Source organism: Taudactylus pleione, unplaced genomic scaffold (assembly GCF_031769625.1).
Source record: "Taudactylus pleione unplaced genomic scaffold, aTauple2 ptg001314l, whole genome shotgun sequence".
In the NCBI taxonomy this organism is placed as follows: Eukaryota; Metazoa; Chordata; class Amphibia; order Anura; family Myobatrachidae; genus Taudactylus; species Taudactylus pleione.
In genome coordinates, this window is record NW_028285714.1 from 12,191,140 (window position 1) to 12,213,556 (window position 22,417).

Genomic DNA, 22,417 nt, shown 5'->3' on the forward strand with positions numbered 1-22,417 from the left:
TATATATATATATATATATATATTGCAAGCAGGGCCCTCTTCCTTTTGTTTTGTCTACCTAACTATTTATTGTGAACACTGTAATTGCAGTATACTCAGTGCTGTATACATGTAGGTTATGTTATCTGTACTACTTTGTACTTGTGCAACATGTATTTTTTAACCTCTATGTATGATATCACAGAGACTTTGCGACACCTCTATAAATTAAATAATTGGATTTGTGTGAATGGAGCTTTAATATTTCTAGATGGTATTATTATTATTATTATTATTATTATTATTATTATTATTATTATTATTATCCTTTATTTATATGGCGCCACAAGTATTCCACAGCTCCTTACATAGTACATAGAACTAATAGGTGAACAGGAAACAAGTAACTTACAGTACATTACAGTGCAGGACAAGGATACGATTTATATACATTGCTGCAATAGCGATTAAAGAACTCACAATAAGCAGGCGGGAGTTGGCAGTCACGTGTTAGGTGCCCTTATGGGGAGTAAAGAGTAGAAGAAAATGTAAAGAGAAGCACATGAGGTAAGAGGTCCCTGCTTGCTTACATTCTAAAGGGTATAAAATATCCTAAAAGCAATAGAAAGACTAAGATACTGTAGAGAGAAAGGTTAGATAAAAATTTACAAACAAATTAACCAATAGCCATCTGAAACTTACCGCTGAGATAGGTAGAGTTTTGAAATAAATTTGCTGTAGAATAATTAAAATACTTGCAGTACACATCTATATATACTAATAATTTGTTTCCTTATTTGCATACTTTGCATGGATGAAACTCTGATATTTGTAGATGGGACATAATGTACTGAAATTAATAAAGTAAATATGTTTAGATTAATTAACAAACCAACCAATAATAGCCAAAACAAATGCAGTTTTATAGCTCTGTTATACATGTGTCACAAATTGAGCAATGCATTTACCAGCTGAATTAAAAATAAATAAAAAATGTTTAACTAAAATAAAAAATAAACAGAAAAGAAAAACTATTTCACAATCAGAGTATAACCTCAATTAAATAATAGGGATTAGATGTAATTTTGGCAGTCATTTTTCTTTTAATCTGGTCTTTCTGTTCTAGCTGGTGTCTAAGGAGAATGGCAATGTTTGACTAACAGCTCCAGTTACATTGTTTTCTAGTTACTAGGAAACTAGGCACATACAGTTTTAAGCATGATCCAGTGTTTTTCCAAGATGGACACTTGCCTATAACAGATAATAATGGAGATACTTTACAAATGTAGATTTTCTGTATAGCGAACAAAATTGTACTCACATTAATATATTTATTTTTGTAAGGTTTATAGCCAGCTGCATCCCCCATACCAAACACCTTTGTACCAGTAGATAGAACACAGTTTATTTGTAATAGTCATATATTTGAGGCTAGTCCTTAAAATTGCACCCTAAGCTTAGGAATCACCAAGGGACTTTTTAACTGTGTTTTATATTGGTGTTTGATGTAATTAAGATTATATTTTACTATTGTTTTAATGTAGGAATATCACCACATACAGTACTTCAGTATTTGAATAGTCAGGAAAGTCCAGTGAGCCAGGTGTGTGTCTGTGTATAGTTTCAGAGAGAGAGAGACCAGTCTATTCACTGGGGGTCTATTATATAGTCCTTCCCCCACTCCCTTTCACCTTACAACATGTGGGTGTCGATGTTTTACTCCCACAGGTTGTAATACCTAGATCTTCCTCACTACTAGGAATGCTTGTGTGCACTTGCTGTCCTTAGCACATGTTACTCAGTCTGTTTCTTCATTTGAGTTATTAGCTATTTAAAATCTAAATCTTCTGGCACCCTGCATACCTATTCTGATGAGTTATTATTCAAGTACCTTCACAGTCCCCCTATTGTCAGAAATCAGACACTACAAGTTGGAAATGTACTTCACATTACTTCCTCCTATCTTCCCATTCACTTCTGTAGTTGTACATACTAAACAAAAACAACCATTTAGAAGTCAACATAGTTACAATAAACAGATACAATCTTCCAATCAACATGTTCTTAAAAATGTATATATATATAACTCAAAAGTCCTTCCAGCACATATGCAAAGTCCTTCCAGCCTGTACGCAATGTCCTTCCAGTCAAGATGTCAAACAATTCTTTAAAAAAATCTCTGTGTATTCCTTGTTGTTCACAGCAGGAAAAACCACCCCGGAGAGAAAAAAAAGTCTAGGAAATGATGTTGGTATCTTGGTGGTCCACTATCCCCCTCATCCTTAATAGTTCCTCATTTGTTGACTTTTAGTATTTAAAAGTTCTTCCTTGTATAGTTTTAGTGTGTCTTGTAGTTGTGCATTCAGTCTATTTGTCTTCCGGTAGACAACTATTAACCCGATGTACATAATCAATACTAAAAAAAGGAGAACTATTATGGGGTGTATGAGAAGGTTGAAGAATGATGTTGCCTTTGGACTGTATCCAAACATACTTTCCCACCAAGATACTTTAGAGTCTTCTTCTAAGGTGTGTATAATATTTTTATTTTGGTGGCATCATGGTCCAGTTTGATAGTTGCTTGGTTCTCATTCTCCTTTAGTTCCCTCAGGATGTCATCCTCTTTCCCAAAGTCAAGAAGCCAGTCTTGAGTTCTGTACCAAAACAGTGGAATCTCTTGAAGCCTCACTGGGGTGTCTGGGCGAATGTCTAGTTGATTCTCTAGGGTCACTGATGTTCTTCCTCTCTCATCTGCTACATCGATACCTAGAATGGGATTAAGGGTACAATACACTCGGAGGAGGAGAGTTCCTCTTTGCATGCAGTTAGTAGCATATACAGTATACGAGGCATTTTACAGTTGATACCAGCACCAGTATACTTGTCCCAGGTATTTTAAGTTAGATGATGGCTTTGGACTAGCATCCATAAGGCAAGATCCTTCAGAGTCCCAGCACTGATGTCTGAGAACCCTTTCAAGATCTCCTTGACACAATATGGCATCCTCTCATCTCCAATAACCATCCATATCAATTAGATATGGATTCAATCCTTCATATGTTAAAATGTCAGATTGTAGATGTGGATGGAGAATTTTCTCTTCAGACTTGAGAATACCCAAGTTCACTACAGTGTACCCTTGCTTTTCCTTACCTGAAACAGGAGCTAGGGAGGAGGCAGTACATGTCAGGTTCTGACAACCATGTCACTGAGTAAGCCACCAATTTGTGTAATTCAATGCAAATGAATAGACAAATGGTTTTATCCACTGTCTAAGGTTGAATGGATAGTGACCATTATGGAGGGAAGATATGTGTTTCAGATTATCTGAGAGTTCATTATGAACCTGTGTACATGCCAGAGCTAATTGTGTTCCATCTTGCTCTGCAATTAAACCCACTACCAAACCCCTAAACTTTTCTTGAAGGGCTAACGATAGAGAAGTTGTGGCATCTATGTGAGAATGCTGTAAGTTTTGAAGGATGTGATTTACATCTAATTGGGTATTTATTCCTTCTCCTGTATGTTGTGCCAGACTCCCAAGTTTACTCTGCAGAACTTCTAAGACCATGGTATTTAGAGTCCCTAATCCTAATGCCCCTCCTCCCAAGAATGTAACAATGATATCTCTTTTGTTCCTACTTTTCCTAAATTTCAAGCCATCTCTTATTGCTTCTTGTCCAGATTTTACCCAACCCTTTAGCATGTCTATTTGGTTTCTCACAAACCTTTTACATCTATGGTCACAGTGATCTACTCTGAAGTCCTCTACTGTACCTAGGTATACAATACAAATTTAACATACATTATTATTTTCCATGGAGAAGAGAGTAGGCTAGCTATTATATCTGCTATTTTATGGGCAGGGATTCTACCTATCTCACAAGGGATTCTGACTATAGTCCTACATATCTGTCCTCTCCTTTCAAACAGGTACCACTGGTCACTCTCCCCTGGTTGTAAGGAAATTAATTTTATAGGTTTTATTTTGGAGAGGTAAACCTACTGTGAAAATGTCCAACACCCTTCATCTACTGCTTCACATAATGGCCATTTGAAAGGTCCATCAATTTTGATATCAAAAATGATATCTCTGCCACTGGGGTCCTTCCAATCAAAGGACACATATCTCTTCCTGTACTCCTCAATCATAGGGGTACCATCCATCCATACATCAATTATGGGAGTGTCTATCCCATTTCAAACTATGGGCCTGATTCAGAGCCGCTCGTAAGCGGCCGCTCGTTCGTTCCGAGCAATGTTTGCCCAACTGCGCATGCGTACGGATAGTAATACGCATGCGCGAACCAGTCAGTGCGGCCGAAAATCGTTTGTTTGCTAAATAGCGAATGCCTGCTATTTTGAGTGACAGGAGGAGGCGTATGTGGGTGGTAACAGGGGAAGGTGCTTGAAAACAGGGAGTGGAGATCCGAACACAGGCGTGCATAAAGGTCAAAACGGGCATTTTATGGGTGTGCATAATTAATACAGCAGTGTCATTGACCACGTCACTGGGTTATTTTATAGTCAGAACTGCTCGCAAGATTGTGGTAGGAAAAACCAACCACAAGAATAGTGTGCAGTTCATACGCTGGTCGATGTACTCGATTAATCTAATAAATAGCGGACATGACATAGGATGCGAGCGGCCAGGGGCGTAGTTATCCAAAAAATGACCGCAAGTTTTGTTCGCTCGTTCAGACATAGAGGCGTGAACAGACCGCAAAGAGCGAATGGTTCATTTGAATAGCCACCCCTTTTTTCTGAACAAACGACCGCAAATAGCGTCCGGCTCTGAATGAGGGCCTATATCCCACCTCCATGGATTCACGTCAGACATTACCATTTGTTTGTCTATTTCCCAATGAGCATAGGTGATAAAATAGTACCCAGTATCTTCTGGTGTACACCTATCTCTCATTATGGATATCATAGAAGATTGTATGGATGGTGATCCCTCTATCTGAGTGTACTTAGGGTTATTGGCATCGGTTCGGATTTTCAAAAATGACTGCTCTGTACAAACCTTAGATGTCCACTGATCCAACATGATTGTTCCATATTACTTGGCCTGTGCTGCTGCAGTTTAAATTCAGCATCATTACACTAGTTTATAAGTAATCTGTGGGGATGTGGCCTTGGACGTATTTGGATTCCCTTGTAATTAACAGTCTTGAATCTCTTAACATACAATATGCTTAATAATGGGTACGGGTCTATTGAAATATGTTCTAACCCGTAACTTTTCCTGAACAAAAGAGCCTATAAAGGTGGCTTTAAGAATATATATGACAAAGTTGTGAGTACGCACTAGTAATACAATTGAAATGAATGGAAAATTGCTATTATATAATTGATAACAACATCATAGTTCATCACAATAAAAAAAATTTTGGGATGACTCTAAGTTGGTGGTGCACCCTAAAGGTTTGTGCTAAACACATATAAAAGTACTTTCTGCAAGAAGCAGAGGAAAAGGACAAATATGCCTTTGTAGGGGCACTCTTATGGCAGATAATTGTTTATATATGGATGATGATGGAATGATAAGCGTGAATAAAACTTAATGTTTAATATAAACATTTGGGGAGAACTTCCTTTTAAAGGTGTATATTAAACGTTAAGTTTTATTCACATTAATCATTCCATCATCATCCATATATAAACAATTATCTGTCATAAGAGTGCTCCTACAAAGGCATATTTGTCCTTTTCCTCTGCTTCTTGCAGAAAGTACTTTTATATGGCTTTAAGAATATACCAGCCATCATATTCTCCCCCTGTGGTGTCTTCAGGGTACAAGACACCATCTCTAGTACACACAACTTCAGTGACATTTCTAATTGTTTTCCTATATGGATGTAAATGTGGGTCCTTTGAAACCCATCGGATGGATTTAACAGGCACTGAATCAGTGTCTCTAAAGTGGGTGTATTCTTTCAATCATAATGTATGTAATTCATATTGAATAGCAGACACATTATCTAACGGTGTATAGTGTTGGACTTTACCATCAGCAAAATCATCTCTCCAAAATCCATATAAATGCCATTGGCCTGATAAAAAGGTGTAATTATGGTAGGGCATCTGGATTTTACCTTTCTTATATTCTACTGTTAAGAGACCTGACTGGTTAATAGGTTCAGATCTAATGTCATTGACCCCCCTTTTTGTTCTTGTTATTAGGAGGGGTAACAGATCCTACCAGTACCACACCTACCAGTAGTACCAGTATTAGTAAGATTAGTTTTTTTAAAGGGCATTTTACCCTGCACCTCTTGGTTCCTAAAGCTGAATGAGTTTTCTAATTGTGTCCTTTGGGAACTGGGGTTACAGCTTCTCTTTCTAGTTCCATGATCTGCTAAGAGAGAAGGCATGAGTATAGTTCTTTTTTAAGCAGTTTAGGTATAACCCTATGTTGAATTTCAAAAAGACCAGTTTATGCTTCCTCTTACCCTGCTTTGGTAGCAAAGTCTTCTATGATTCCCTCATGAAGTTTGCAACACCCAGGAACTTAGATAAGTCTTTCAGAGTGCCTGGCTTGGGCAGTTTTATCATTGCTTCCACATATGCAGCCATGATACCCTTTGTTCCATGGGCAATCTTAACTCCTAGGAATGTGACCAAGCCAGGTTTGCCTTGTGAGAACTCAGCTTCAGTCCTGCACATGGCAGGAGGCCTAACAATTCCTGTAAGAGGGTTAAGTGTTCCTCCATGGTCTCTGTATGAAAGAGTAGGTCATTGACATACTGTAACAGGCATTCTGGGAATGAGAAAACACTCAGTGCTGCTGCTAGTGCCTGATGAAAATAAGGCAAATTACTATGTAACCCTTGTTGTAGATGCAGAACAGTACAGTGAAAGCAAACTTGTACCTGCAACTTTCAGTCAAAGCTATGGAAAAAAATCCATTAGCCACATCAATGGTTGAGAACACTTGGCTTTTGCCATTTATCCTTGCCATTATGTCCCGGTGGCCCAGTCTATTCTGAACACCTCACACCTCACACTAATGTTTTTATGTCCAAAAGGCTATGCTAAGTGACACGAGTGGGCGGCACAAACATGTGGCCCATCTAGGAGTGGCACTGCAGTGGCAGACAGGATGGCAGTTTGAAAAACTAAGCCCCAAACAGTACATAATGCAAAGAAAAAAAAGAGGTGCAAGATGGAATTGTCCTTGGGCCCTCCCACCCACCCTTATGTTGTATAAACAGGACATGCACACTTTAACAAACCAATCATTTCAGTGCCAGGGTCTGCCACACGACTGTGGCTAAAATGATTGGTTCATTTGGGCCCCAACAAAACAAGCTGGCAATTAATCTGTCCCTGCACAAACTGGCTCTACGGAGGCAAAATGTCATCCTCATCCTCCTCATCCACCGATTCCTCACCCTCTTCAGTGTTGTGTACATCCTCATCCTCACAGACTATTAACTCGTCCCCGCTGGAATCCACCACCACAGGTCCCTCTGGATGTTCTGGAGGCTGGTCTCCCTGGAAGAGTTGATAATTAATTTTTATGAACATCATCTTCTCCACATTTTCTGGAAGCAACCTCCTACGCCTTTTGCTGACAAGGTTCCCGACTGCACTAAACACTCTTTCGGAGTACACTCTGGAGGGGGGGCAACTCAGGTAAAATAGAGCCAGTTTGTACAGGGACCTCCAAATTGCCTCTTTTCCTGCCAGTACATGTACGGACTGTCTGACATGCCTACTTGGATACTGTCACTGATGTAATCCTTTAATAGACAGACGCACGCTTGTCGCTGCTGCTTTGAGGATGCAGGTGCGGCTACAGCCCACACAATTCACAAAGACAGAAAAAAAATATTTTTTTATTTTTTGTGGAGCGCACTTTGAGGGTTACACCACCCTTTAACACACAGATGCACGCTTGTTGCTGCTGCTTTGAGGATGCAGGTGCGGCTACTGCGCATACATTTCACACACAAACACAGAAAAAAAGAAGATTATTTTATTTTGGTTGGAGCGCACTTTGGGGGTTACACCACCCTTTAACAGACAGACGCACGCTTGTCGCTGCTGCTTTGAGGATGCAGGTGCGGCTACAGCCCACACATTTCACAAGACAGAAAAAAAAGAAGAATTTTTTATTTTTTGTGGAGCGCACTTTGGGGGTTACACCACCCTTTGACAGACAGACGCATGCTTGTCACTGCTGCTTTGAGGATGCAGGTGTGGCTACAGCCCACACAATTCACAAAGACAGAAAAAAAATATTAATTTTTTTATTGTTTGTGGAGCGCACTTTGAGGGTTACACCACCCTTTAACAGACAGACGCACGCTTGTTGCTGCTGCTTTGAGGATGCAGGTGCGGCTACAGCCCACACATTTCACAAAGACAGAAAAAAAAAGAAGAATTTTTTATTTTTTGTGGAGCGCACTTTGGGTTTATACCACCCTTTGACAGACAGACGCACGCTTGTCACTGCTGCTTTGAGGATGCAGGTGCGGCTACAGCCCACACAATTCACAAAGACAGAAAAAAAAGATTAATTTTTTTATTGTTTGTGGAGCGCACTTTGAGGGTTACACCACCCTTTATCAGACAGATGCACGCTTGTCGCTGCTGCTTTGAGGATGCAGTTACAGCTACAGCCCACACAATTCACAAAGACAGAAAAAAAAGGATTTTTTTTATTGTTTGTGGAGTGCACTTTTGGGGTTACACCACCCTTTAACAGACAGACGCACGCTTGTCGCTGCTGCTTTGAGGATGCAGGTGGAATCTAGACGGGATATGGAACCGGGGACACACTACCTCCATCAATTGTCTAAATCCCACTGCACTAATGGCGGATACCGGACGCACGTCTAACACCAACATAACAGTCAAGGCCGCAGTTATACGTTTTGCTTCAGGATGACTGCTGTCGTATTTCATCCTCCTCGCTAGGGGATGTTGGAGGGTCAGTTGTTTAGTAAAAGTAGTGGTTTTCCTAATTCCTCTGTGGGATGATGAACAACTCCCAGCAGCAGCAACAGCACTAGGAGGAAGTGGTTCTTGATCTTTCCCTATTTTATTTTTATCGGAGAAAGTTTGGTCCTCCATTTATGTTATACTGATATATACGTGCGGCTAAGGCACACACAAACACAGAAAATAATTTTTTATTTTTGTTTGACACTAGTGCACTTTGTGGGTTACACCACCCTTTAAGAAATGAGCCAGCCGGCCCTTTACTTACGGAACACAGGCGCACGCTTGGTGCTGCTCCTTTGGTGATGCACATGCAGCCACAGTGCACACAATGTGCACACAATTCACAAACACAGAAAATATTTTTTTATTTTGTTTGGAGTGCCCTTTGGGGGTTACAGCACCCTTTAATGGACAAGCCAGCCGGCCCTTTACTTATGGGACACAGGCGCACGCTTGGCGCTGCTCCTTTGTTGATGCACGTGCAGCCACAGTGCACACAATTCACAAACACAGAAAATATTTTTTATTTTGTTTGGAGTGCACTTTGGGGGTTACAGCACCCTTTAACGGTCAAGCCAGATGGCCCTTTACTTATGACACAGGCGTACGCTTGGCACTACTTTGTTGATACATGTGCGGCTACAGTGCACACAATTCACAAACACAGAAAATATATATTTTTTTTGTTTGGAGTGTACTTTGGGGGTTACAGCACCCTTTAACAGACAAGCCAGCCGGCCCTTTTCTAATGGGACACAGGCGCACGCTTGGCGCTGCTCCTTTGTTGATGCACGTGCAGCCACAGTGCACACAATTCACAAACACAGAAAGTATTTTTTAATTTTGTTTGGAGTGTACTTTGGGGGTTACAGGACCCTTGTCACTACTTTGTTGATGCACGTGTGGCTACAGTGCACACAATTCACAAACAGAAAATATATTTTATTTTTGTTTGGAGTGTACTTTGGGGGTTACAGCACCCTTTAACGGACAAGCCAGCCGGCCCTTTACTAATGGGACACAGGCGCACGCTTGGCGCTGCTCCTTTGTTGATGCACGTGCAGCTACAGTGCACACAATTCACAAACACAGAAAATATTTTTTATTTTGTTTGGAGTGCACTTTGGGGGTTACAGCACCCTTTATCGGTCAAGCCAACCGGCCCTTTACTTATAACACAGGCGCACGCTTGGCACTACATTTTTGATGCACGTGCGGCTTCTGTGCACAAAATTTACAAACACAGAAAAAATATTATTTTTTTTTGCACTTGGGTGGAGCACCCCTGATGGACAGAGCACCCCCTGGACAACACTACAGCACTCCTTTAGGACTGGGACACTGCACAGGACTTTGGAGTGGACACAGCCCCTATGGACAACTGACTGCACAACACAGTCCAGCCAGCCCCTATGGACTTTGGAGGAGTGGACACAGCCCCTATGGACAACAGCAGCACAGCACAACACTACACTGCACTACACTACACTACACTTCACTGCCTAGCCAGCCCTAACTCCCACCCTCCCTCTTCACTGTCCACAGCCGAGTGAGAAAATGGCGCCGACGCGGGTACCTTATATAGGATCCAAAACCTGCGAGACCCGGAAGGCGGGATGATGACGTTTTGCCTCAATTTCAGATACGAGTCAGGCGCTCACCCCTAATCTGAACTGTAGGTTATACTGTATTATTAGCATTATTATATATGTACTACACTTTCTGCACCCAGGCATTTACAAAAACTGAAACTGAAACCTGAATTGCAGGACCTTAATAATTTGTCAAATTCCTAGTGATTATAAACATATTATGGGGCATATTCAATTAGGTGCGAAAAGTCCCAAACTTCTCACACTACGGAGTTTCCGCCGACTTCGCTGCTTTTCCATGCGAAAAAGTATTGCGTTCGTCCCCGCTTATCCCTGTATACAATTAGAAATCTGCGAAAATGGGACCCGGCGAAACTCTAAAATGTGAAAAGTACTGTCAGATTTGGGGAAATCAGCCTGACACCTCCCAAAAGATGCTCTGACATTGGGGATCACTATAGATACCCCCGAATAGCCCAGCTGAAGGTATTTGGAGTACATAAATTATCTCAATAGCTGCTATTTAGCGTATTAGCATAAGTGGTGTAGAACAGGATTTAGCTTTTTTTTGGTGAAAATAAGTAGTCCCAGCAAATTTTGGGTACTCAAAAATGAGGGCTAGCATATTTTAAAGTTTCCAAAATGAAGTTTTAAAATACATAAAAATTCCACCTGCTGCAAGCACCTGCAAACTTAAAAACACCTGGGGCATATTTGGGCCCACGTGGAGTCTATTTCGCTAGTTTTTAAGTTTGTCCCCCAACTTTGGACTTTTTCACCTCCTTTTTCAAAGTAATTTTTTTGGGGTGTTCTTATGTATTTTTAAACTTTTTTGGACACAGTTTACCTTTGGGGGGCTGTCCCAAGGGTGCAGGGTGGTTCCCGCAAGTTTGCACCCCAAAATCCCCATTCTGCACTTTTTTTCGACAGCTTTCATAGGTGAATCTTTTTTGACTATTCCAATGCATTGACTTTCTGTACCAGCGAAAAGTCTTTGGAATTGATTACGGGGATAAGTTTTCGCTAGGCGAAATGACATCACCGGCGCAACTTTTCCGCAGAAACTGACTTTTCGGACTTAATTGAATATGGCCCTATATTTCAAATGCTAAAATTTTCAAAAGCCATAAATATATAAATTGTGGCAAAGAGGGTACTTTGCCACCTTCTGATGTCCAGAACAGGACTCACTTCCAAGGACAAGGAGCAGACAAGGTTAGGATCCTGCTGTGTCCTACAGGAATGGTTTTACACACAGTTGCATTACATGGGTGTAATTGCTCTGGAGTGTGTGATGGATAAAAGGATTTGGGGCAGGGTTCTGATAGTCACTAGCAGCCAGACAATATTTAGGGCTGGTGGGATATAGCTAGTGACAAGAAGCCATCTTATGTATACAAATGTGCTGTAACAACATTTATGATGAGTAAAGAAGCTTTCTGACATAACCACCCACGGTTAGAGTCGTTTGTTTACAAAATGTTGGCAATAAAAATTGTATTGGCTTGGTTAATATAGGCAATGCTGAGGTGGGTTTGTTGATAATGCAGAATTCATTTTATATATATACTGTAGTTCTTCAATGGGTAAGTAAAATGTAGTAAATAGAATTGAAGGGGAAGGGGGTTGCTTGTGTTAAGTTTTACCCAAGGCAGTAGTGTCACTGTCATGTTTGGACTTGTCTGTGGACAGTGGTGTAACTAGGGCAGGGTGAGCGGGGCACGTGCTCTGGGCACCGTGGGACCAGCGGCATGGGGGGTTGCCGCCGGCCACGGTACCAGCCCATCCTAAGCCAGTGTAGTGCCAACCACAGTGAGTGCGGTCAGCACTATACATTTACACAGGACCGGTGCTAGGCTTCCCAGCACCGGTCCTGTGCTGCACAGCCGAGCCCCTTCCCTCCCCCTGAGCGCTTGCCCAATAGAGCCAGGAGGAGGGTGGCAGGCAGGCTCATGCTTTGCATTGTATCACACACATCGCCGCCAGCACGACGGTGATGTGTGTGTTAATCAGCAGCCAATGAGAGTCAGACAGACTCTCATTGGCTGCTGCTGCACATACATCGCTGCCAGTGCTGGTGGCTATGTGTGTGTCAGACAGTAGCCAATGAGAGTCAGACAGACTCTCATTGGCTGCTGCTGCTGCACATACATTGCTGGCGGTGATGTGTGTGTTAAACAGCAGCCAATGAGAGGGAGATAGACCCTCATTGACTGCTGCAGCACCCACTGCAAGTGCCGGCTCCCTTCCGGCTCCTGCAGTGGGGAATGGGAGAGATGTCAAGACGACTCTCCCATAATGCAGAGCGTGCCAGCCCCGAGGACTGACGTGTGGATGGCGGCAGGAGCAGGAGCATGGATTCAGTTTAGTATTTTTCTTTTATTTACTGTTTTATTTTCACTGTGTATTTGTCAGAGGGGAGGGAGGTTTCTATACTGGGGCACTTATACTGGGTTCAATAATGGGGCAATTATACTGGGGCACTAATGGGGGCACTTATACTGAGGACACTAATGGGGGCACTAATGGAGGGGACCTCTATTGGGGACACTAATGGGGGGACCTCTACTGGGGGCACTAATGGGGGACTACTACTGGGGGCACAACTGGGGGACCACTACTGGGGATACTCCCTCTGGGACCACTACTGGGGGCACTGCATATGGGGGGCTACAACTGGGGGCACTGCTTAGGGGGGAACTGCTACTGGGAGCACTATATAAGGAACACTGCATGGGGGGGCACAACTTGGGCACTGCATAGGGGGTCTACTACTGGGGCACTATCTAAGGGGCTTACTACTGGTGGCACAAGGGACTCTGCACTGGGGGCACTGAATAGGGAGGACCACTACAGGGGGCACTGGATAGGGGGGACCACTACTGGGGGCCTGAATAAGGGGGACCACTACTGGGGGCACTGTATAAGGGGCCCTACTGGGGGCACTGCATAAGGGGGATTACTACTGGGGGCACTGTATAAGGGAGACCACTACTGGGGGTACTGTACAAGGGGCACTACTGGGGGCCTGCATAAGAGTGACCACTACTGGGGACATTGCATACTGGGGGTACTGTACAAGGCGCACTACTGGGGGCCTGCATAAGAGGGACTGCTACTTGGGACATTGCATAGGGGGGACTGTAAAGGGACACTACTGCGGTTAATTGCATATGGAAAGGAAAGTTCAGAGTGAGGAGAAAGGGGTTTGTGTGTCATGTTGACATGCCCAATTTTTAAGTGGCCATGGCCCTTTTGACAACGCACATTTTTTGCCGTGTGCGCCTTTGCCGAGCGCACATAGGGGGGGTGGGGGTTGACCAGTTTTACATTTGCCCCTGGGCAGGATGGAACCGATGGTATAGCATATCAGTCTTGAACCGATGGTATAGGTTATTGGATTGGAATCAATGGTATAGGATATTGGATTGGAACCAATGGTATAGGATATCGGACTGGAACCAATGGCATAGGATATCGGACTAGAAGCAATGGTATAGGATATCAGAGTGGAACAGATGGTATTGGATATCAGACTGGAACTGATGATATAGGATGGACTCAGATACTGGAGCCAGGGGTGCAGCAAAATGTAAATCTGCACAGGAGTTGCTGAGTAGGATAGAATGCTGCATGTGGTAGCTTGGGAGATTGCAGGAGATGAGAAGAAACTGCAGCTGGAGCGGGGAACCAGGTAAGCGACCCGGCTGCGGTTTGTGACAAATAGTAACAACTCTGACATCTGTCAGTTTCTATTGCTTCACCACTGTAACTACAGTGTCACCTATACAACATGGGAAACCTACTCAGAATAAGAATGTGACCCTCTTGAAAAGGGCCTCACAGAGCCGAAGTCAAAAGGATAGTTTGGTGAATAGTGCCCTATGTAGAGGAATTCTACTCTGTTTAGTATGGATAGATCCTTAGTGCCTGACTGATTGGCATCTGTTCATTTTGCTGGAGAAGTAGAGACCATCACAGTAGGAGGATGACACACTTGTCCTTCAAGGATTCATGAGATTTAAGGTGCCTATACACGGTGCGATTTTTTTTTTACACGATCTGGCCATTTTCAAACGATCATAACGACCAATCATTTAAAAAGTGGCATTTACCTGGACGATTACAATGCCAATGTGCATTGTGTTTCGGCATCATTGATCAACTAAACCTGCAGAAAGATTTTAACCTATCGTGCATGATGTGACACATCATTCACTATTTTGCTTGATGAAAGATCCAATGTATGATGTGTTGACAAGTCCCTGGCCACTCCCCTCCTCTATTTTGTGACAGACGACATTGGAGAAGAGACCAGCAAGCAGCAGCGTGGAGATCATCTGTCTGGAGGAGTTTTAGATATTGTTAAGTGAGTATATACATCACCTGTAGTATTCTACTACAACACCATGTACACCCTGCCCCACCAATGTGTATTAACCTTTACCCCACCAATGTGTATTAACTAGGGATGTGCAGGCTCGGATAGGTTCGAGTTTGCACGTGGAGTTCGGATTTTTCCCTCCAAAAAAACGGAACTCAGAACGAGGCAAAACGTCATCTTACATGGACGAACATCATCATTCCTGGACAAAAGACCAGGAATGATGATGTTCGTCCATGTAAGATGACGTTTTGCCTCGTTCTGAGTTCCGTTTTTTTGGAGGGAAAAATCCGAACTCCACGTGCAAACTCGAACCTATCCGAGCCTGCACATCCCTAGTATTAACCCCTTCCACACCAATGTGTATTAACCCTTTCCCCGCCAATGTGCATTAACCCCTGTCCCGTCAATGTGTATTAACCCCTGCCCAGCCAATGTGTATTAACCTCTGTCTCACCAATGTACCCAATGCTACCAACATACAAGCCCATGAATGGTTCATATCCAATGTACCCACTGTCCCAGACAAAGTTATGACAGTGTAGCACAATGCAAGTTGTTCCCCAATTTTTTTTAATATAACGCCCACTCAATGGTGCAGATAAATGTACTATGCAAATACACTGACAGAGTTTCAAAAAATTAGTTTGAACACATTAAAAACATATAAACTAATTAAAATAATCCAACTGGTAAAACATTCAAACTTCCAAATTCAAAATACAGTTTTTGTTCTGTTTTCCAAAAGAAATGACCAGTGCAAGAAAGTGCCATTTTATCACCGGCTCTCTGGAGCTATTGTGCCCATGAATGCCTATGGCGAATTAAATCCATAGCCTACTGCAATAAAGAGAAGAAAGTTGCTGACATTGATGACCTGGTAACGTTTAGCTTGCCCTACCACAACGAAGCTTGTCCGAAGTGGGATAAGGCCAAGATTCAAAACCTACATAACGTGTACGTCAAGCAGCACAAAAAGCAGCAGGAGTCACGGGCATCAGGAGTGGGGGCATATGATGCATACACCAGTACCTTGTGTTACTTTGACCTCCTCAAGTTCATACACAAGCAGGAGCTTCCCAAACGCTCTTGGTGGAGAATGTCCCCGAGGAGCAGGAAGAGGCCAGGTATTGCTCCCTGACCTGTTTAGCCCATGCAGTCCCTGTTGACTTCAAAATTGCAGGTGTGGACACAGAGGGCATTTGTACAGTCTCCTATGGATGGTCCAGGTCATCTACCATAGCTGAGTCTAATGTCCTCTGTTGGGTAGTTGACACTTTGCAAAGGAAATTGTGGAGGACATAGTAGGCCAAGACAACAGAATCTATTTTGTCCACATGAAGATTGATGGCCGTATGGAAATTTCTGAACCGGTTGCTGAGAATGCCAAAGACATTTTTTGAGTATCCTCCATGCCCTGGATAGCTGGTAGTTAAAGAGGCACTTTTTTGTCATGCCCCTTTGCGCATACTTCTTCAGCAAGTGTTCATGGAGAGCAAATGCCTCATCAGCAACAAAAACATAGTTAAGGCCTAGCTTCATTTCCACTGTAGTTGACAAATTTAGACAGTTGGTGTTAACTCTCTCATAGAAGATGGTTTGTTTAAATGATGCTCCATCAGAAGCATGGCCATTTTTGCCCACATCAACAAAAATAAACTCGTATATGGCGTTCACCACCGACCATGAGTACTATACTAAAACACCCCTTATACAGTAATTTATAATAAAAGGATTCGCTGTGGGCAGGTGGGGTAATGCAGATATGTTTTCCATCAATCGCTCCACCGCAGTTGGGAAAATTCCACCTACAATCAAATTCCACAGCAATGGTTTACCAATCCGCCATCATTGTTGGGAACTAGAATAAAAAAAGAAAAACCAAAATTTTAGAAAACATGATATTAACAATAAACTTTTCTCTCTCTCTCTTCCAACAGTCTGTAACACCTGACCACAACCTCATCTGTAGCCTGCAAATGCTCCATAGAAGCGAGAGTGAGGCCAAATTCACTAAGCCTGCTTCAAAGCGCAGTGAAAGACCCAATCGCAGCCAGATGCACTCTTGATACAAGTGGAGCAGGCCCTACAAAAACCCCTGGAGAAGTTTGACAACCTGGGCTTACATATTGCAAGCAGTTGTGGGCTATGAAACAACAACAACAGATCCACGCAGAGAAGATATTTTACGATATGGTGATCTGGGGGAAATTAAAGCAGCTGGGCAGCACATCAAGGCTGGCCAACGAGCCTCTGCCCCCTGACAATGGTGCAGCCACTTCATAGTTATGAGTTCTCCATGTCCCAAGCCTACCCGCCACCTAGCTACCAGGCCACACCACTAATGGGTCCAACCTAATCTCACCCTACACCTCATCCCATTCACCCTACTCCCCAACCCACCAACCCTTTCACATCCTCCGAGGTTCTCTACAGATCCATGTTGCAGGAGGACGAGGAGCCACCACAATTTTTTAATTGTTTAATTTAAAGTAATTTAACTATTACAGTTTTAAAATATCAACAAGTTTTATCTCTCCCAATAGCTACTGTATGGTATATGGTGCGGATGACGCAGATTGGACATGGTCACTAAACACATGGCGTAAGGACAGATTGGGAATTGTAGCGGCCTCAATCTGGACTTGCGCCATGTGTTTCTTGGCCTATTCAATCCACCGTCTGACACCTCGTATACCATATAGCTGCCTAGATATTGGGACAGATAAAACTTGATGATAATGCAGTTATTATACATTTAAAACCATGTTGGTTCAGTTAAATATTGAAAAGCAGCCATGTGGGTTTGCTTTTAAGTACAATTATCCAGGCATAAAGGTTGCTAAGTTTATCAAAGCCTGGAAGTAAATGAAGTCTTTTGGTCTTTAAAGGACTTTGTTGTAGCCAATTACCTCCGGGTAGCCACCAACCTCTCCTCAGCCGGGATGGCCCTCATATTGGTGTCCTTTCTCCGGATATAGGGGGTCACCAGATGCAGCAACTCCTGGAAGGTGACATCATCCATATGCAGGTAGTTGCAGTAATTGGGTAGTTCTCCCTGATCTCCATCAGCAGGGGCATATGGGAGCGAGTCTCCCTCCTCGTCAGCCACTCCTTCATCCAGTTAAACCTCATCATCCTCCTCTCCATCACCTTTAAGCTTCAAATAGCCATAGGCTAGCAGAAACTTATAGGTATAGGAATCCATCACCACAAAATAGAATGCAGAAAAACCCACTTTGTTGAGCCAGGCAAAACAAAGTAGAGCACAATAGCAATGTACAGCAGTCAGCTGGTATAAAACCTGTCGCTGGTTGGCATCGGCGAGTGTGTATACACTTGCTGATGCCGGCACTCCCGCCGATGATGATATCGCTGCATACACATATCGTGTAGTGTGTATGTGCATACACACAACATGATATGCAGGGCCAGGACACTGCATCTGTTGACGCAGTCCCTGGCCTTGCCACTCCCAGAAAAGGGGGTGGACATGCCCCCATTTCCGGGAATGCTGGCCAGCCCTGCCCCCACACTGCCCATTAAATGCCTTACTACAGTAAAGACTACAGTATGTATCAGATCAGCCCAGAAATTTTAAATCTATTTGCATAAAAAAATGAAGAAGAAACCTAACTGGTATCAAGCAATTTTTCCCATCACAAGGAATGAATAAAAGGATTTAATAAAAGGCTTTTTATAAATGTGGCAGACGTAAAGGATACAAATACACCTTACAAACTTACTGTATGAATATCATGATAGATATGTTTTTCTAAACTTTTTGACCCAGGGAGTCATCTATCGTCTCGCCTGTACTTGCCAAAAAAATTACATAAGAATGACAAAAAAACAATTTTAGGTCAGGGTTTTAGAACACATTGGAAACTTAAGAATTGTTCCTGAGGACACAAGACAAATGAAAACCCTTACACATGGTGTGAAACCTTTTCATAAACATTATACTTGCAACACCAAGGACCTCAAAGGATTTGCAATGGAAAAATAAAAATTGGCATATGAGGTGGGGACATTGCTTCTTCAATAGAAAGCTAGAATAATTGCCCTTTTACCACATGGACATAACAGCTATTGAATATTCTTATAGTAAAACCACCATAATAATATAGATAACACTTAGCTTTATGAGATACAAGATATATTAAGTATAAGATTACAATACACGAGACAAAGACTTTTGTAAATAAAGTGTGATAATAAAAATGCATACATAAACTACTTGGTTGTGTTCGGTCCGTGGCTGACTTTTCCATGGTCTTGGGATGGTGGTAGTTTAGACTTCTGGAAAATACATATTGTAAAAACATAAATGGATATAATCATTCAGTTTATTCTATACCCACAAATATTGTATTAGTATGAGACACTATATGATCAAAATACATATCTATAAGTCTAACATATTTATGAGATCTGTATGAGAATTTCTCTCTGTCAATGAAACCAAAACAAAGGTTATTTTAGATCACAGCTATTTTAGAAACAAGGACATATATTATAAGGAATATAGAAATATAAGTAATGTATTAATACATTTAACTTTTTGTGACAGGTGAATAATTTTAATTTATATCTTTACAAAGAAATTTTCATTTTCTCTTTTATATTTATTTTTATTTTTTGGGCTAGGGATTAAACAATTCTGAACCAAGTTTATTGTGTGCACAAAACATAGTACGTGTTGAAATTCACCAAGTTGTAATGCTCATACAATGTTACTTGTGTTATCAGAAATTAAAATTCCTAAGGCTAGTGTTAGTCAAGGTAAGCCATTTTGTAGGTTGACATCAAAATGCCTCTTAGTGAAGTCAGTGATACAGAGAATAGTCTGCCTGTGAATGAGCTGATGTAAGTTAGATATGGTTGCTGTTGAAGGCAATACACCCATGCAATGGGATGTCACAGTCATATAATGTTAGGCTTGACCATTAATGCTTGTCCACTTTTTTGTAGTTAAGTGGATACTTAGTGCAGGTGAGGAATTGGTGTTCTGGTAAAATGGAATAAAGATGGAATTTGATAGCGGGACACAGGACCTCAACTAACTGTCTAAAACTAGATGCATTTATGGTGGCTATTAGATGCAGATCTGATACTAGCATAGCCGTCATGAATTAGTGATCCACTGTGCAACAGGATGGTAGTTTTCATACTTGCTTTCTTTTGGAAAAGATTGTTTCACAGTCAGTTGTTGTTTTAAACTACTAGTCATCTTGGTTCCTTTCTGCGATATAGATTCACCCCCAGCAGCAGCCCTTGAGTGCAATGATTCTTTTGGGATTGCTGGGTTATGATAGGGGAAGAGTTAGTTGGCTTTCGCAAATTGAATGCTGGAAGACTATCTCCGATCAATAATGTGGAAGTTAATAATGAAGGTGTTGGTGGTGGAGATTGCATGTGCTAGGATTGATTCATACAGCTATTAGCTGATGCTAGACTCTTTGCTATCATTATACCGTTTTTTTTTCAGATCTTGCTAAATAACTTGCATGAACTTATTGCAAATGACATAATAGGGAGGAGGTGCCTATATGGTTAACATTCCTACCTCAACTTACTTTGGCCTCAAAAATGGTACAGATGGCTTAACAAATGTTGTCAGGATTTTGAAAAAAATTATTCCACTCAAAAGAGGTGGCTTTTTTTGTCTTATGCCCAGAAATGACAATGGCCTTCTTCTTCTTTTCACTGGCAAAAACTGCTGTCCATAGTGACTGACTTACTTTGACACAAACAACATCATCTTCTGAATTCCATCAACTTCTTTTTGTCCAACACAAATAATAATCAACATCCTCATTAGCATCAGAATCGAGTTTGGATGAGATTAACTCGGACTCGCTTCTTGGTATGCAAACTTACCAAGAAGCGAGTTTTCTAAAATCGAGTTTTTTGATGATGAAAGGAATCCAGTTTGGTCATGCCACTTTTGTCCAAAACTCGTTCGAGTCAAAATCTCATGTGCAAATGTCCACATTTTTTTAAAACACTTGCGCCGATAAATACAAATGAGAATGGAAGTGGGTTTTAAAATCACAAATGAGAATGCATGTATCATCCTAGAAAAGTGTGCTGATTGGTTAAAGCAGTCACATGTCATGTACACATTGCCCAAGCATAGAAAAATTCACCAAACAGCCAGACCTTTCAGGGTTTTGTTGGTAGGAGTTTGCAGATGGACAGTAAGGAGTGTGTTTAGTGGTGTAGGAGAGTATTTGGCTAGTGGAAGTGATTGTTGCTTGGCATGTGTAAGTTGTTTTGTGCTTGACTGTTGTATTTATCTATTTGTCTTATTTGTCTGTCTTCACTGTGCATTTTTGTTGTCCTGTCAGTGTTTTGTGTGTGTGTGTGGTACTAGGACAGACTGGAGTGCAGAGACCGTTTTCTTATGCCCAACCCCTCGCAGCAAATTGACACAATTAGCGGTTCAATATGGAGGATGCGGAGCCAATATGAACTGATTTAATTAGAATTGAGTCATTTGGTTTGAAATTACTAGTCTCCTTGGTCACCCTTATTATCAAGTTTCAACCCCTGCAGTAGCAGCAGCAGCCCTAGTCTGCAAGGATTTTTATTGGGAATCCTGTATCCTGTATTAAGTCAATTAACCTTCACAAACTGGAGGATGATTTTTTGTGTAAAGATTGAAGATGAAGGTGTTAGCAGTGGCGATTGAATGTGCTGGGATCTACAGTAGCTATGCTGCTGGCAACTGATGCTGGACTGCTTGTTATTATTTTTTTACAGGATGTCTTAGATTTTAGAAAAAAATAATGTCCCTACCTCTACAAAAGATACAGATGGCTTGACAAATGTTAGGATTTGGGTAAAAATAATTCCATACCAAAGAGGTGACTTATTTGGTTTTATTGACAGGAATGACAATGGGAAAGACCTGCTACCACTTGTGGCTGACTACTTTTAGACAAAAAACATCCTCCTCCTGAATTTTAGCAACTTCTTCTTGTCCAACACATTTATCATCAACATCCTTAGTAGTGTCAGATACACAAATATCCTCGTTATATGGTTGCACTTCTACAGTAGCATCCTCAATTTCTATGTCACCATCTTTCTTTTACTGCAACTCATCCTGACATTTGCAGAGGATGCAGAAATGGTGGAAGGAGTCTTCTCTAGGATTAGAGTATCAGAAATGTCAGACTCACACATGTTGTAGCACTCGTGGACACCCTTAGGGATCTGTGAAGTTTGTGAACACAGTTTGTTCTTCAGCCATAGTGTTTGTTTTGTGCACTGGTTTGCCAGTTTTAGAGGAGACACATCTAGAGTCAGACTGAGAAGGTGGTGCTTATGAGGTTCTAGAAGATGCCTTACTGTGTTTGGCCCCAGCTTCTGAAATAGGAATACAAAGAAAAGCCATGGCCTGAGGTGATTTTATTTCTTTAACATTGTGAAATATTGTTTAGATTTCAGGTGCCCTTTCTTAAACTTTCTTTCCCTTTGACCACCTTTAGAAAATGTT

At 41.7% G+C, this 22,417-nt stretch overlaps 1 protein-coding gene across 1 annotated transcript in view; it reads right to left on the reverse strand.

The window, feature by feature from the left end:
- The window catches only part of LOC148443262 (pulmonary surfactant-associated protein D-like), a 250,002-nt gene that overhangs the window by 61,542 nt on the left and 166,043 nt on the right, over nt 1–22,417 (reverse strand). The gene's annotated exons all lie outside the window — the stretch shown is intronic.